We start from the raw sequence: 15898 nt of genomic DNA on the forward strand, positions 1-15898 counted from the left end.
TGTTGTCTATTTCTGTGGTGGTGAGCGAACGTCTGCAGTTTCTTTGGCCGTTTGGCAAGCATTTCAAGCACTATGGTTTAGGTGATGGGCAACGTTTAGGCTCTCAGGTTCTCAAGCAAAAAGAGAGCGAAGGAAAATTGTCTACAGATCCATTAACTCTTCGGCCTAGTTTAATTAAACTTCAAATGTTGATTAAAGAAGTTGATGTGAAGATCATTACATAGATACAGCTCTCGGGCATCGAGCTTTAATTCTGCTCGAATAAATCGTGCTTATGTTTTAATCCCTTTAACAAACAAGCTCATTTGTAACGTGAGCAGCCATAATTATTACATATATACTCCCTGTCCACTTTAATAGGAACACCTGCACACCTGCTCATTAATGCAGTTATACAATCAGCCAATCATGTTGCAGCAACACAATGCGTAAAAAATCATGCGGATAAAGCTCAAGAGCTTCAGTTAATGGTCACATCAAACATCAGAATGGGGAAAAGTGTGTTCTCTGTGACGTTAACCACGGCTTGGTTGTTGGTGCCAGATGGGCTGGTTTGAGTATTTCCGAAACCGTTGATCTCATGGGAGATATTTGTTTACAACGGTATTTGTTTATGCAATGTTTGTTTACTTAGAGTTCATGCAGAATGGTGCAAAAAAAAAAAAAAAAAAAAAAAAAAACAGAGCGAGTTCTCTGGATGGAAACAAAGAACAGAGGTCAGAGGAAAATGGGCAGATTGTTTTGAGCTGCCAGGAAGGATATAGTAACTCATAAATCACGCTTTACAACTATGGTGAGCAGAAAAGCATTTCAGAACACACAACACATCAAACCTTGACGTGGATGGGTTACAACAGCACGAGGTTCCACTCCCGTCAGCCAAGAACATTAAAGTGGACAGTGAGTGTATGCAGCAACCCATAATCACTCAATATAAATGTAATACAAAATAAGCATACTACAATTATATGTGTTTAGAAACCTACTACTATGAAATAATTAACCTGTCACATATTCAGTTAAAGGATTTAATAAAAACACATTTCTCGCATGGCCGAACCGAATGAAATTCTTAGTACACGTGTGACATATTGCAGTCAAACATGAATCATTATCTGCTTCATTCACTTGCTTCATTAAATTTTCTTTAATTTTCTAACCTTACTCAAATAAAACCGCAAAAGGTTGAGCAGTGATTGGAGGAATAGAAGAGAGCAAACAAAAGAGGGTAAGAGAGATCCAATTAGTTGCGCTCGACAGACTTCAACTGTTCAGAAAAACTGTCTCAATTATGAACTGGCAATAAAAGATAGCACTGCCAGATTGCTTCTCTCCATATGCACATGGTTTGGCTCCTAGAGGTGATTGATGAAGGAGGACGGAAGAGCAGAGGGGAGCACAGACAGAAACCGCTCAGCAGGTGCTGGCTGAGATAGACGATGGCAAACCAGAGGAATGCCATTTCACAATGCAGGGGATAACAAGTCAGGAGTGATGATTATAGGCATTATCGGATAACTTGATCTGCAGGTAATCATAATGAAAGAGGACTCCGATATGTCTTTTCATTCAATTAGCTATATCTGTGCCAATCTGTGCAACATCACGTTCTGCTGCCTAGGTTTGAAGCCCAGTGAAATAACAGAGTTAAATACATGGTGTCAGTAAACTACAGGAAGCCGTGTCCTGCTAGTTAATTAGTCCAATTTTACTGGTCGCCTTATGATGATTGTCTGTTTAAACTGTCTGTGTTTACTTTTGTGGATATACATGTATTATGAAGAATAAGCCTTTATCGGTCACATATACCCATTACAGTATAGTGAAATTAATTTCTTCACATATCCCAGCTTGTTAGGAAGTCGGGAATCAGAGCACAGGGTCAGCCATGATACAACACCCCAGGAGCAGAGAGGGTTATGGGCCTTACTTAAGGGTCCAACAGTGGCAGCTTAGCAGTGCTGGGGCTTTAACATGCAACCTTCTGATCAGAGCCTTAACCACCAAGCCCCTATGTTTTATATGGTGTTTTTTTTTTTTTTTTACCCTTGTACATTTGTTACCATGGTGGTCCTGCATTATTTATTACCACTGTGCAGGGTCATTCAGCAGGTAGCGTTGCTTCCTCACAGTCCCAGGGTACAGGGTGTGAGCCTGAGCGCAGGCAGAATTTCTGCGGTTCTCTATGTGGTTTAATCTAAAAAATGTGCCAGTAGGGGGAGTGGCAGTGTGGTTCACTGGTTAAGGCTCTGGGTTACTGATCAGAAGATGAGGGGTTTAAGCCACTGTTGGGGGCCTTAAAGCTCTCTGCTCCGGGGCGTTGTATCACGGCTGACCCTGTGCTCTGACCCCAACTTCACAGAGATATGTGATATCTTTGCTGAGATATGTGAAGAGAAGCGTTTCACTGTGCTGTAATGTAAATGTGACAAAATAAAGGCTTCTTCTTCACTCTAAGTTGCCCTCAAGTATTAATTAGCTTGAGTGTGCTGCCCTGACAATCACTGATTTAAACCCTCTGTTTTTCCTTTTGTGATTTGCTAAATATGTTATGTGTATTTATTGTATTACCCAACAACGTTAACCTAGTCTTCGCTCTCCCAGAAATCCTAGTCTTTAGTTTGATTAAATTTTTAATCCTAATTTGGTTGTCTGCTTTTTCCCCCCTCAAACTGATGAGCAGGCCAACCTAGGAGAAGCCTTTTTTGCCCACAGACTGAGTAACACACAGGCGGATCTCTATTGTTGAAACTTGCATGCACAAGGGGTCACTGTTGCATTTTTGCATTTGTACACAATCGGCATTCCCGCCAGGGTTTCACGATTTTGTGACCATAGAAACAGGGAAAAACGGGCAAGTGGAAGGATCTTAATGGCTGTGATGGCTAGACGACTGGGTCAGAGCATGTCCAAAACAGCAAGTCTTGTGAGGTGTTACCGGTATATAGTGGTTAGTACCAGTGACGTGCGGTGAGGTTCGGTTCGTGACTGGGGAGGCACTGACTCTTTCAAAGTCAGATTTACAAACATATGAATTCGACAGAGAAGCATAAATTCACCATTCAACTGGCTGCTTGCACATTGACTACTAGTTATGTTTCATATCCCGTATCAGCATTCTTTACACACACATAGGTAAGGTACATATTTGTCCAAAGATGAAGGTTAAATTTATAGTGGCAGAGAGAGAGAGAGAGAGAGAGAGAGAGAGAGAGAGAGAGAGAGAGAGAGCATTTGCTCTGCACCCTCCGTGTGTTCTTAATTTGCCATCACAATTCATACTCGTTCAATACAAATGAAAGTATATACAGTCCACAACAAAACGACAAATGTAGTTTTATTATTTAAAATAGTTTTCTTATCTTGTTTTATATATTTTTTTATTTTATTTTTTAAAAAGGGGGCTGGTCTTTTATTTTTTATCGTGGACTGTATAGATAGCAGTGTATGCATGGTCTTACCTTTACTCGTCTGTCATTACTCACACCACCAACTCCCAAAAACTTCTCCCTCACGTCACGGGCCTCCTCACTTCACTCCACAGACGCAAAATGAGAGATTTGGGCTTTGTTTGTGACATCCGTTGTGTCGTCTGCTCCTACAGCAAAAAATAGGACTGCGTTAATCGTGTATTTTTATATAATTTCTAACCACATCACTTATTGCTTCAATGAAATCGTTCTGAAATCTGTTTGATAAGCCAGAAAACACACTGGATGCCTCCAAATGTCTAGCTAACCCATCATCTTTCTCAGAAAAAGCATGTAATAGTTCTACATAGTTTCCACGATTAGAAGAGCTCGTGCTCTCATCGTTAGCATGAAATGCTAATTGCTGTTTGGCTAGGAAGCACATTGCATTAATGAGGTGTTTTATAATCTCTCGGTTTTCCTTTACCTTAGCATTGTGGACGCTAATGTTTAGCCTCCGCTGTTCGGAATGGGAGAAGTTGAACTTTCATGTCTGCTCGGGCTTCTTGGTGTATTTTTCCAAGTTATAAAATCCCGTTGAAGTCCAGACATTGTGACTCGTTGAGAACAAAAGGCAGGTAAAGCAGAAATGGCGGCTGCACAAGCACACAGACAGTGTTTTCACGTGTACACTCGGTGTGGAAAGAGCGGGTTATCTTCTGTCCCTTCGTTTGAAGCTAATCTTTTAGCTCCGGCATCATAAATAAATTATTTATCACTTCCGGTTTTGATTGAAAGGCCAGTTTTGAGAAATGTGTTCGCTTATATTTATATATAATCTTCCATTTATGCAGTTTATTAAAAATAAACGGACTGATGCGGTGCACTTGACTGTTTTTAGCTAACATATTACCCACAATGCCATTTGACTGTAATACGTGAAGAAGAAGAATAGCAGAACAAGGCCGTGTGCTCACACACGCCCCCTTCAGTGAGGCAGAGGTACTGGCTGCCTCCACTCCTGCTTTTTCACTGCAGCGTTATGTCAGATCAGCAAGACTAATAAGTTATACACTTACGTGAAATGCATGACCTAGATTATGGATTGTGAGGACATATAATAAAAGTGTGTACAAACATTACAATGGTGACCTACAGAGAGATCACGTGCTCAAGTTGAGCAAAAAATAATAATAATGAGCAGCTCAATCCAGTTTGTGAGGGATTGCGCAATCCGAGAGGAGGCTCAGGAAAAAGGAGAAGAAGAAAAAAAGCAGCCTGTTTAACCATGAGCATTTTAAAAATGAGGCTAAAAAAGTATGAATATAAAGTATCAATATCAGCTGCAGCAGAACATGTTATTTGAGCTTTCATGTGAGTTTTGTGAAAAAGGTCTGATCTTAAGATGAATTGAATCCCTATTTGTTTACTGTAATACATGACTACTTTCTAATGGCAATAATGTGTGATATTCTGAATGTGTCAGAAAGATAAGCATCAGTAAACCTCCTATGAGTGAACGAATGTAGGGAATGAAGTTGTTCACTCAGAAGTCAGACACCACTACAAAATGGCCGACACCCCATATAGTGCACTATATAGGAGATAGGACGCGGTCACTCGTTTATACCCACAGTGCACTCTGATTTCGAGTGTACATCGGATGTACACTCGCCAACGCACTATTTCCCATAATCCAACGCGAGACAGAAAAATAAACATGGCGGACTGGAAGATCGGATGTGGCAACTTTTACCAAAGTAAATGTGACTTTTTATTAATTGAAATACATCCGTATCGAGATATTTCGAAGTGAAATGATACAGATTATTGATTGATTGGCACAGTATTTATTTTCAGCCACTTAGTTTGTAATTTAACTTAACTTTTAAATGACCAACTATACACATCAAATAATCATTTGGTGGATTGCAAAGCACACCTTGAAGTTGTTATTCTTTCTGAAATCCGCCCTGAAATCCCAGAACTAGTTAGATGGAGTACATTTTTACACCAGGTTTACCTCAGGAGTCAGCTCGAGGACACTGACAGGAAACCCCCTCGACAATTAACCCCGGCGAAAATAGCTCTTTTCTACTTTTTTTTTTTTAAAGAATATGTAAATAAAATAAATGTGTCAGACAGTCGTGTTGTCATTCTCTTTTTAATTTTTTAAATATAATAAATATATTTATTAAAAATAATAAACAAGCCTAATAGTAAATAAACTCTTTATCAACTAATACAATAAACGTGACAAATGAACAGTGAGAAAATGAACTTTACTGTTTTATACAATAACAATAATGTCCACGGCAGAGTGCTCTCCGATACATTATCAGCATCCAAATTCGCTCACTCATAGGGAATAGTGAATGAGTGAACGAGTGAGCGGTTTCAGACACAACACGTCATTCTCTCATCTAGTTGCAAAGTATACACTCGGTTGCATTTTTTCCAAGCCTTGTTACCGTGTTTGTTTATTCTGGTTTTTGATTTTGCTCTCGTATTACCTCCTCGTCTCTCTGCCTTGCCTTGTTTGGACTGTTTGGACTGATCGCTTGACCTCTGCCTGCCTATGTTTATTGATCTCTGCCTGATCCTTTGGACTTGTTATTTTATTAAACTGCCATACCTGCATTTGCTTCTGTTTGTGCCTCCATTACATGACAGTAGCACACATTACAGCTTTCTAAGATAAGTGATAATCTAAGTTGAGATAAGTCTACTTCATAGTTCGGATGTTAATTGTCTTAAGATATTCTGTGTTTCTTTAACCATGTTAAAACCTCACTGTCTTTTCACTACCTACCACAGTACTAGGTCGATCTTCTTATCCAACTGTGTTAGTAGAGAGCCATAATTCAGCAGAGCACCCATCGAGGCTCGACACAGGGATGAAGATCAACAGTGAAGCTCATGTGAAGGTAAGTTGTTTGTGTGTGTGTGTGTGTGTGGCAGAGTATTGGTGTCACTGAACTGTGAAGGGGAGATAGCCTCAGGGCCAGTCACCGATGGAGACCTTTCAAATCCCATCATGTCATTTCAGTTCCTTGTCCCCCTCCTACTATCAAGGCAGATAATGCGCTTGGGTAAAGGTTACAACGCACCCTGACATTTCTGCTGAAACAAATATGAGATTCTTAATATCCCTGCTTGTAAATGTGTGTTCCAGTTTTTTCATTTGTATGAGTGTGAAAATAAGTTTATTTCTCTAGCTAAGCTGAATTTTCATGGCTATAGGTTTATAAGGTGAAAGCGAAATCTCTGAACATGGAATCAAGGAAAATACGTGTGTAGAGAATCCAGTACTTAAATAACAGGATGAAGAAATATGTGCATGAAAAGTGTGAGGTTCCAAAATCTCTTCTGCTCTGTGTGTGTGTGTGAGAGAGCGAGAGAGAGAGAGCAGGAGCGTGTGAGTGAGATAGAGCGAGTGAGCGAGAGAGAGCATGTTTTTATGGGTCATTCCATCTCAAGTGGTCCAGTGGTGTTGTTTCTCCTGTAATAAAAGCAGTAAGTGACTTCTAAGCTGTAGCCACTTACTACTTTTATCACAGGAGAAACAACACCACAGCTCTGTTTATGACACTGTCCACTTGTAAAACACTCAACTGAACTGTAATTCCATATTTAGATCAAATCTGTTTACACATACCAACTGTACTCCTGTAACAGCATGATAAATCAGGCTGATTCTTCAAACCTGGCCCTTGGGGTCCACTGTCATGCATGTTTACAGCAGAATGCTACTATAGCTTATTTCCGTGACTATTTCAGGTTTGTATCTGGTCCCCCCACCAGAGATATTCAACCCAAAAGTGAAGGAAATTTTCACATAATTGCACACACACACCCAAATAACCCAAATAATTAAATAAATAAGAGAAGTCTGAAACCTGAAATGTTCTGAACCCTTTCCATTATAAACTGACCCTAAAAGTGGATCTGTGAGCAATCTTGAGCATTACATTTGGACTTAGGTTCTAAGTCTAAGGAAGAAGAATGTGCAAAATGTTTATATAGTTCCATGAACCTTGTAATATGCTCTAGAGATTCAAGTTTCAAGTTTTCCAGCCGTATAACCAAAGCTATAGCTAGAGCCATAGCCATGACACAAAGATGGCCGCCGTGGTTAAACCAAGTGAAATAAAATAAAAAAGCTGGTGGTTTTGCAATGCCAATAAACAGAGGAAATCACTCAAAAAAAATGTCAAATTAAAAACAGTCAAGCAATCAACTTTACAATGATTGGACCACTTGAGATGGAATGACCCCATTTATTGGTGCTAACCAAATGTCCCCAGAAGCACTGGAATATCGGACAGTTTTGACCTAGTTGGGACATTTGGTCTTTTTGCATTAGTTCTTTTTTTAAAGAACTAAAAGGTGTAGGCATAGCATTAATTAGCCGCAATCACAATGTCACACCACATGTATAGTAAGTCGTGTGTGTGTGTGTGTGTGTCAGAGTAAAGGTGGGCTTTGAACTACAGATCTCATTATCTAAGTGCATATCTCAATCATTTTCAATAACAAAATTCCCAGTGTGCACAAGACTACAAAAATTCCAGAAAATACACAGACTAGACAAGTTTACCTTTGCCCAACAGTAGACTCAACCAGCGGGGGTTGTTTTGTATAGTCTGAAATCTATTAACTACAATGTGTGAGAAATTGCTAGTCTTAAGAAATACACCACTGACTGCCTAGCAAGCTTGCAAGCTATTCTACTAATAATGGTGGTGGGGGTGGGGGGTTCTGAGAAATTATATATTTTAGACTAAGTAAACAAAAAAATTAGCGATAATCATTATTCGCGGATTAGATCCATCTGTAGAATTTATAATCTATTATTAAGTGATTTGTTGGAGCCACAGTAAACAAAATTCAAAGTGCAGTATTTTATTTATCATTTCCACAGTATGTGAAAAAAAAACCTATGTTCAGTTGTATGCCAAAGTTTGGGCACCCCTGGACAAATATCATATTTTGTTGATTTTTACTGTTCCTTTGCCTTTCCGGCAAGCATATAGACAGATCTCTCTGAGAGTTTTCTTGGTCCTCCAGATGTTGTTGTTTTCCATAGATCTTAATGACATTTCAGACAGTGGAAATTGTGAGCTGGCAGCACTTTGAAATCTTTCTAATAGACTTCCCCTTCTTTGTAGGTATCAATTAGTTTCTTTTTTATATCCTCAGTCAGCTGCTTGTCCGAGCCCATGGTTGTTGAATGTTATCCCATGGTTTAAAGAGATAGCTCGGGATTTGTTGTAACTTATGATGATTCTTGACCTGCACAAAGAGTTTTCAGAAGTCATTTAAAGCCTTACGAGTTAATTAGGTTCTGAGATGATACATACCACAATTACTATTTTTTCTTCTTCTATTATTAAGCTAATCAAGAATAAAGTAACTGAGCATTAACATGTGCAGAAATGTGCATTAATAGTAAGAAAAACACTTTCACTTCAAAAATGAATAAAAAAATATCGTGTATCTTGTATGTTTCATTTACATTTTGCCTTTGCCACTATCGTATTTGCAGGTGTCCTGTGAGTTTTGCCTCATCCCATGCCTCCTGGGTTTGTCAGCTGTCCCATGTTGCAATGGCACTAAATTGAGTGACATATTATACATTCTAAGACCATTGCTCTCACCTTCTGACCAAGTAATTCCTTTACAATGTGCTTTTTTTTTTCCGGATGTGACAGCAAAGTCAGGCCACAAATCATATAAAGCTGACTTAACATGTGACATGATAAGGCGCAGGACATACAATAATAAGAACAACAACAAAATAAAATAAGTATGCAAGAGAACAATAGTGATGATTTACAAGCTCCACTAATAAATAAATCAATATAGATAGATATGAATAATATAAATAAAATTGCTGACATAAATGTTCCCCAAAACACAAATGCTTGCTCCACTGTTAAAATGTGCATGTTCATTTCAGGAGTAGGGAATCAGTCATGCAGTTACAGACACTGACTATTCTCACTCAGCCTGTTCAGTGGAGAGAGAGAGAGAGAGAAAAAAAAAACTCTTCAAATACCGAAGCCCCTGGTCAGAAGCTTGCCTCACACTCAAATTAGCCAGGAAGTTCAGTAACCAGTTCACTCAAGGTTGATTGGCCACTTTTAGCACCCGCTCGTTCATGCCGACAAATGATAATTTATTAGAAAAAAAGACATTTTCACATGCTTCTCTGGCATGTGCAATCAGCAGGCACCCACGTCTAAGTGACCAATGTGTCACTCCTACTCAACATAGAGCCCCATGGGGCATCGAAGCTACTCTTGCCAATAACTGACACTTCTATGTCCGCTATGCAATTTATTTGCCAGATAGGAACAGGGAGAAAAATATTTATGCCACAAAAGGGACCTTGAATAAACAAAGTGGAAATTCTGAAACAGAATACCAGTCATTTTGCTACTGAACAGGTAGGTATCTCTTGGCATGGACTGATGTGGGCGTGGTTGTACCTTCCTGCATCATTTTCTAACAATTTTAGTTGGTTCTATTTTTGCAAAACAAACTAGTAGGCTATTTAAACCACCTCAACACTGACCAGGCAGTTACGTAAGGGATAATCAACGGCTGGGTTCAATTCAATTTCAATTCGATTTTATTTGTATAGCGCTTTTTACAATAGACATTGTCTCAAAGCAGCTTTACAGAAATATCAACACGGTATACAGATATTAAAGGTGTGAATTTATCCCAACTGAGCAAGACACTGAGTAGCGACGGTGGCAAGGAAAAACTCCCTAAGATGTTTTAAGAGGAAGAAACCTTGAGAGGAACCAGACTCAGAAGGGAACCCATCCTCATCTGGGTAACAACAGATAGTGTGAAAAAGTTCATTATGGATTTATATGAAGTCTGTTTGGCCTTAGGAGCAGCCGTAGTCCAGCAGTCTGGAATTGGAGTAGACGAGAGCTCCTTCCAGAGGCAGGACATCCTGGGTGTGTGTTAAATGATTTTCGCCTAGCTGTGGATTATCCCACTTATACCATGGTCATTTGCCAGCATTGACAAGTTAAAGCTGTCATTGCTGTTTACAGTGCACAATTTGAATGTAAGGATAATTATTTTCCTTAGGTATTTTATATATGGGTTGTTAGATCTAGAATTCTGCCTGCTCTACATCATACACGGAGATAAAGTACTGCGATAAGATTACATTCATTTTAATTAATTATAATAAATAGTTATTAGAGAGAGAGAGAGAGAGAGAGAGAGAGAGAGACTCAACTAATAATGAAGCTGTTAGTTTAACTACTGTATGTTACTATGGTTACAGTTGTTTATAGGCAGCACATTCATTTAGGAGGGTGGTTAAAATGACTGGAACTACCTGTGCATTCAGTGGTTTGGACGCACACCTTCCAGCCAATCATAATCGAGTATTCAGACAGATCATGGTATAATATGGATTAATGAAGGCATGAATTGTCCACTTTGACATACCTTTGATCATTGTAAAATTGTGTTTACCCAGGTATGTATAAGCAACCTTGATAACTTGAGGACAATGAGGCTATGTGCTTTACCAACTGGCAATACAAGAACAGACGCCTTTTCAGAGCAATTGATTGGGTGTTACTGAAAGGATGTGTCCCTTTGTCAGACATTGATTGGCCAACATTGAGTGAAGAGGCCTTCTGATGGTGATTGATTGGTCAAAGTAATTTTCCTCCTGGATGAGCAAGAGTCAAAACAATTCTTTTGTTAGGAACCTTCCTTCTGAAACAGAGTTTAGAGATGGGGGACGGCACAGGACAGAGATGTGCATAGAGGAATAAGGTATGTGGCATTCTGTCAGCCCGCTTCGCATCAAAACCCTTGTAAATTCAGTAAATCCTGTAAACCGATCCTGTAAACAGCCCACTCATACATACACTCATACACAAAAGTTGCATTATGCATTAAAAGGATCATTTATTCTCTTTAAATAATTGAACATATAGAACAATGAATAACACTGACGTGAATAAATTAAATGCCAACCCTTTAAAACCTAAAATAGCTCCGAGTATGCAAAAGCAGTGATCTTCAGGCCTGGTTTATACTTCTGTAAGTCTGTATCCCCGAGCATTTCATACAAAAATCTAAACAAATTTGACTTGCTAAGGTTTACACTACTTATATTGTGTCTTTCCTGGAAGGCTATTTGAAGAAAGATGAAAATAAAGAGCATGAACCTGTAGGATGATTAAACGGGCCATTATAATGACGGCTACAGCCAGTATTAAGCCTCACACTCTATTTTTGCATATGCCACAATATTATGATTGTAGTTTTCTGTGAAAGAATCCATCATACATTAATGTGATCATATCATTATGTGTGACACAAACATGAAACACAGGAAAAGAAACCTGATAGAAACTCACTCATTCCGAATTAATTCATAGACAGCCGGATACGATAGTTTTATCACAGAGGACACCAGTGAGAAGAAGGGATAGATGGCATTTATTGCTTGCAGTCCTGCCACATGCCACAGTGGCATGGAGTAGTCATCTGCTGCTTTCTGGCTATATTGTATTTTGGCAGCTTTTATGTATTTCTGTTGATAACTTGGATTTCACATACAGGTCACAGTACTCAAAGCAAATCTGATGTCCATCTTCTCAGATGTTGATGTTCTTCCAAGGTGTCACGTAGCAGGAAACTCTGGACTCCACTTCCCATCAGCCACTGCACTGCACTAGTTGTCACATGACCACCTGCACCTGATTCACGTTTTGGTTAACTAGTGCAGTGCAGTGGCTGATGGGAAGTGGAGTCCAGAGTTTCCCGATACGTGACACAAGGCTTCTGGTTTGAGTGAGTGCAAACAGACTCGCACCATATATCATGCACCATAAGCCTCCTCAGCCTATTTATGTATTTAAAAAAAAAAAAAACTCTGAGAGGGATTTAAAGATGGACAAGTTCATAGTTTTAAAGCGTCGGAGCTCTTACTTGTGCTCCATATTCCAACACGGAATTTTCCTCTCCACTAGCGTGGAACCTTGGACTCTTTGAGTGTGTTTCATCAGTTTCTGTTGCAAGCTATTATGTTTATAACGTTTTCAATGAACTTTCAATGTTGTTGAACACTAGAAACACTAGCCAGTTGTGAGGATGTAGTATATGGAAGGATGCTCTCTTTCAAGCACATTCATTTGTCCTATAAGCAGCAGGTTGAAAAGATGCCATGGCTGGACATGTCTCTGTGAATGTGTTAGCTTAGTGTTAGAATACAGAGTTGTTTCCACAGCCCCATTTGTGAGTTGATTTGGCAGTGAAGCCCATCCACTTTGAACCAGGATGTTAGCGGGGTAGGTGCTGGATGGAATTTGGCAATGATAACATTGCAGATACCATCTCCCTTGCATGCTGCTGTCCAGGCGGTGCAGAGAGAAATCTCTCTGTTAGTGCTGTCCAGAATGTTAGATACCAGCCTGCTCTCAGTGAAACAGAACACGGAGCATTCCCATAGGTTCCTTTATGAGTTGATTGTTCAGTGAAGCACATCCAGTTTATTTCAAGACCTGGATTATAGCCAGCAGAATGCTAGGCAGGTGGGAATCAGGTAGGATGCTGTCACTGTCTAACTGAGGTGTTGCTATAGCGCTCCATTTACAACCAGGCTTTTCAGTATCTGATATTGTTTCTTGAGTTTGCTGAGGTCCTCGCGGGAATCTCTGCCGCTAATAACATAACACATTGTATTATTATTAATAATTAGCTTTGCTCATATGTGTCTAGTCAATGTCTGAGGAACATGTTGCACAGGAGCTCGTCCTGAAATAAAATTGGTATAGGTTATATAACAGCGTGACAACATTGTTATTGTTCATATTTTTTGCATGATGCAAACAGTCGGATATAATGGTCTTTAAGCAGCATCTATCAGGTACAGAGGAAGGAAAGACTATTGCAGAGGTAGCTAGATAAGTAAATGTGCATGTTTTTAGATAACTAACAAAATGACTAACTAAAAATATTAGCAGGTTAGATATCGTCATGAATGTCCAATAGTATTGACTAGACTTTACTGTTCTGACTTCATAGTTGCTCTATAGTTTTAGCAAACTTCCCGCTACAATGATCAACATTGGTAGACATTATTTATTACAATTTCACGGACTGCGTCTGAAAAAATAATCGCACGTGATTTAAAATCAGAGACGGGGTGGCAAGCTCTGTCAACTGAAACAACTGCCACCTACAGGGGATATTAAACATCTATACACCCCTGTTCAAATCGCAGGTGATGTGATGTAAAAATAAATAAATAAATAAAATGAGACCAAGACAAATCACATCAGATTTCCCTCCTTTAATGTGATACAACAGCCAACAACGAACAGAAAGTTTTAGGGAGAAGAAGAAAAAAACAACAACCCAACACACTTTTATAATGGGGGAAGAATGAATCACATTCAAATACATGCTCAAAAGTTATTATCATGCACCTGCCATGGGTGAAGTGATTCTGATTAACCCCGAGTAAAGCTCAGCTGTTTCTGCAGGATTTTATTGGCATCTCTTTGGCATTCATCTGACTGCTGAAGCCATTACCAGCTTCAAATCCTATCAAAAACCTGTGGAATGACATGAAGAGGGCTATGCACAGGAGATTCCCCTCACAATGTGAGAGATCTGGAGCATTTCTGCAAGGAATAATGGAATAAAATCTCCAAATCAAGATGTACGAGTGCTTTAACAAAAGGTGCTTTGATAAAGTATTAGTTAAAGGGTGTGTACACTTGTGCACACTAAAATATTGAAATGTTTTTCACTTGAATTTGTTGGTTGCTATATCACATTAAATGTGGAAAGAGATCTGACATGATGTATCTTGGTTTCATTTCTTTTACAGTACAAAAAACCTGCAATTTTATCAGAGGTGTTTAGACTTTATCTCTATGTCTATAATTATTTATAGCTATATGCCTATCTCGACAGATATTTTTATATCTCTATAGTTAATCCTGAGTAGTAGACTAGCATACTGTTTATATGTTAGCATAGCTAAGAATATTACTAAATTATCAGGTTTTTATTTGTGTTTTTTTTTTTTTTTGTGAGCAATTTTTAACACATTATAGCCACAAAAAATTGTGAATTATGTTTGGAATACAGACTTCAATCCCCTTTTACTCAAATATCCTAAGGAACGTTTAGAAGGAACATTTGTGACACATTTTCTAAGTAAATAATACACCAGATCTCAAAGAGAAACCTTTTTTTCTACAGGCTTGTTCACACAGTTTTGCTGGGTCTAAATAATACTCGAAATTACAGTCAAAGTGCTGTTTAGAAAATGTTCGCTGATGGTGTTTTAAACATATTTGCTACTTTTGCCTTGCTAATTAAGCCTTTTGAAATGTGGGGATGTGCAAGTTAGATTGATAAAGCAATCTTGTCAGTGGGCAGTGTGGACGTTGCCCACAGCTTAACACTTAACATCTGGTATGGTCACGGCTGAAAACAGATTTTTGCAGGCGTTTATTTCTCTCTTTTTCAAAGCTGTTGTTCGATATATTGTAAATCTGACGCCGTACGATGATTCTTATTATTATGACTCGGTCATGCAATTGCTATTATACGTCCTCATATTAATTTAAAACCTTTTTGGTTAATTCGTGCACTTGTCTAAAGAAAAAATACACTATATGGCCAAACGTCCTACCCATGTATGTTTTTTTTTTTTTTTTAAACATCCCTTTCCAGATTTATTCCCCCTTTGCTGTTATAATAACCTCCACTCTTCTGGGAAGACTTTCCACTAGATTTTGGAGTGAGGCTGTTGGGATTTGTGCTCATTCAGCCACAAGAGCATTTAGTCTGGCAGTGATGTTTGCACAGTTCATCCCAAAGGTGTTCAGTGGGGTTGAGACATTCTATACAATTGTGTGCTTCCAACTTTGTGGCAACAGTTTGAGAAGTTCCACGTATGGGTGTGATGGTCAGGTGTGCACAAAGCTTTGGCATTATAGCATACACTGATTAACAGAAAACCATGTATTTAAAATATTATTGTATTTTCATGTGAATTTATTTTCGTGTACCGTGGTTCTCTAAACCCAGTTCTTTTTTCGATTGCATGTCAGGTCTTACAAATTCAGACCCAGAAGCAGTCATTCCAACCAAGAAATAGTCATTTACAAGGAGCGCTTGAGATGGAGCTACAAAGTCATAACCAAGGGGGAGAGTTGGTACCGGCAGCCTCTCGGTCAGTTGTCTTGGGAGCAGTGTTCCAGTTGAGAAACAGATAAAGAGGGTGGAGGAAAATGGAAAAGAACTTAACACCCATCCATTATCAGCTCCAGCTTCTGCTTATCAGTAAGGGCTGCCTTTTTTTGGGTCAATTCAATCTGGGTTCGTAGGATACGGAAGTAAGGCGGAATTTAATGGCCTTTGTTTATCTTATCTCGTGACGTGTGAGTGAAGATCCTCTCAGCAGCATGCCATAGAGT

General features: G+C 39.0%; 1 protein-coding gene across 2 annotated transcripts in view; it reads right to left on the reverse strand.

The window, feature by feature from the left end:
• Window positions 1-6323, reverse strand: part of cacna2d2a (calcium channel, voltage-dependent, alpha 2/delta subunit 2a) — a 337274-nt gene extending 330951 nt beyond the window's left edge. The window contains exons 1-2 of one of the 2 annotated variants that reach the window (XM_053683490.1): window positions 6223-6323; window positions 3462-3598 (exon numbers count right to left, since the gene is read on the reverse strand). The gene's annotated coding sequence lies outside the window, so the exon portion shown is untranslated. Of the gene's footprint in view, window positions 1-3461; window positions 3599-3897; window positions 4246-6222 lie in introns of those variants that run through there. The other variant, XM_053683489.1, reaches the window with a different exon arrangement.
• Between the last annotated feature and the right edge of the window lie 9575 nt (window positions 6324-15898).

This window comes from Ictalurus punctatus, chromosome 11 (genome assembly GCF_001660625.3).
Source record: "Ictalurus punctatus breed USDA103 chromosome 11, Coco_2.0, whole genome shotgun sequence".
Lineage (NCBI taxonomy): Eukaryota > Metazoa > Chordata > Actinopteri > Siluriformes > Ictaluridae > Ictalurus > Ictalurus punctatus.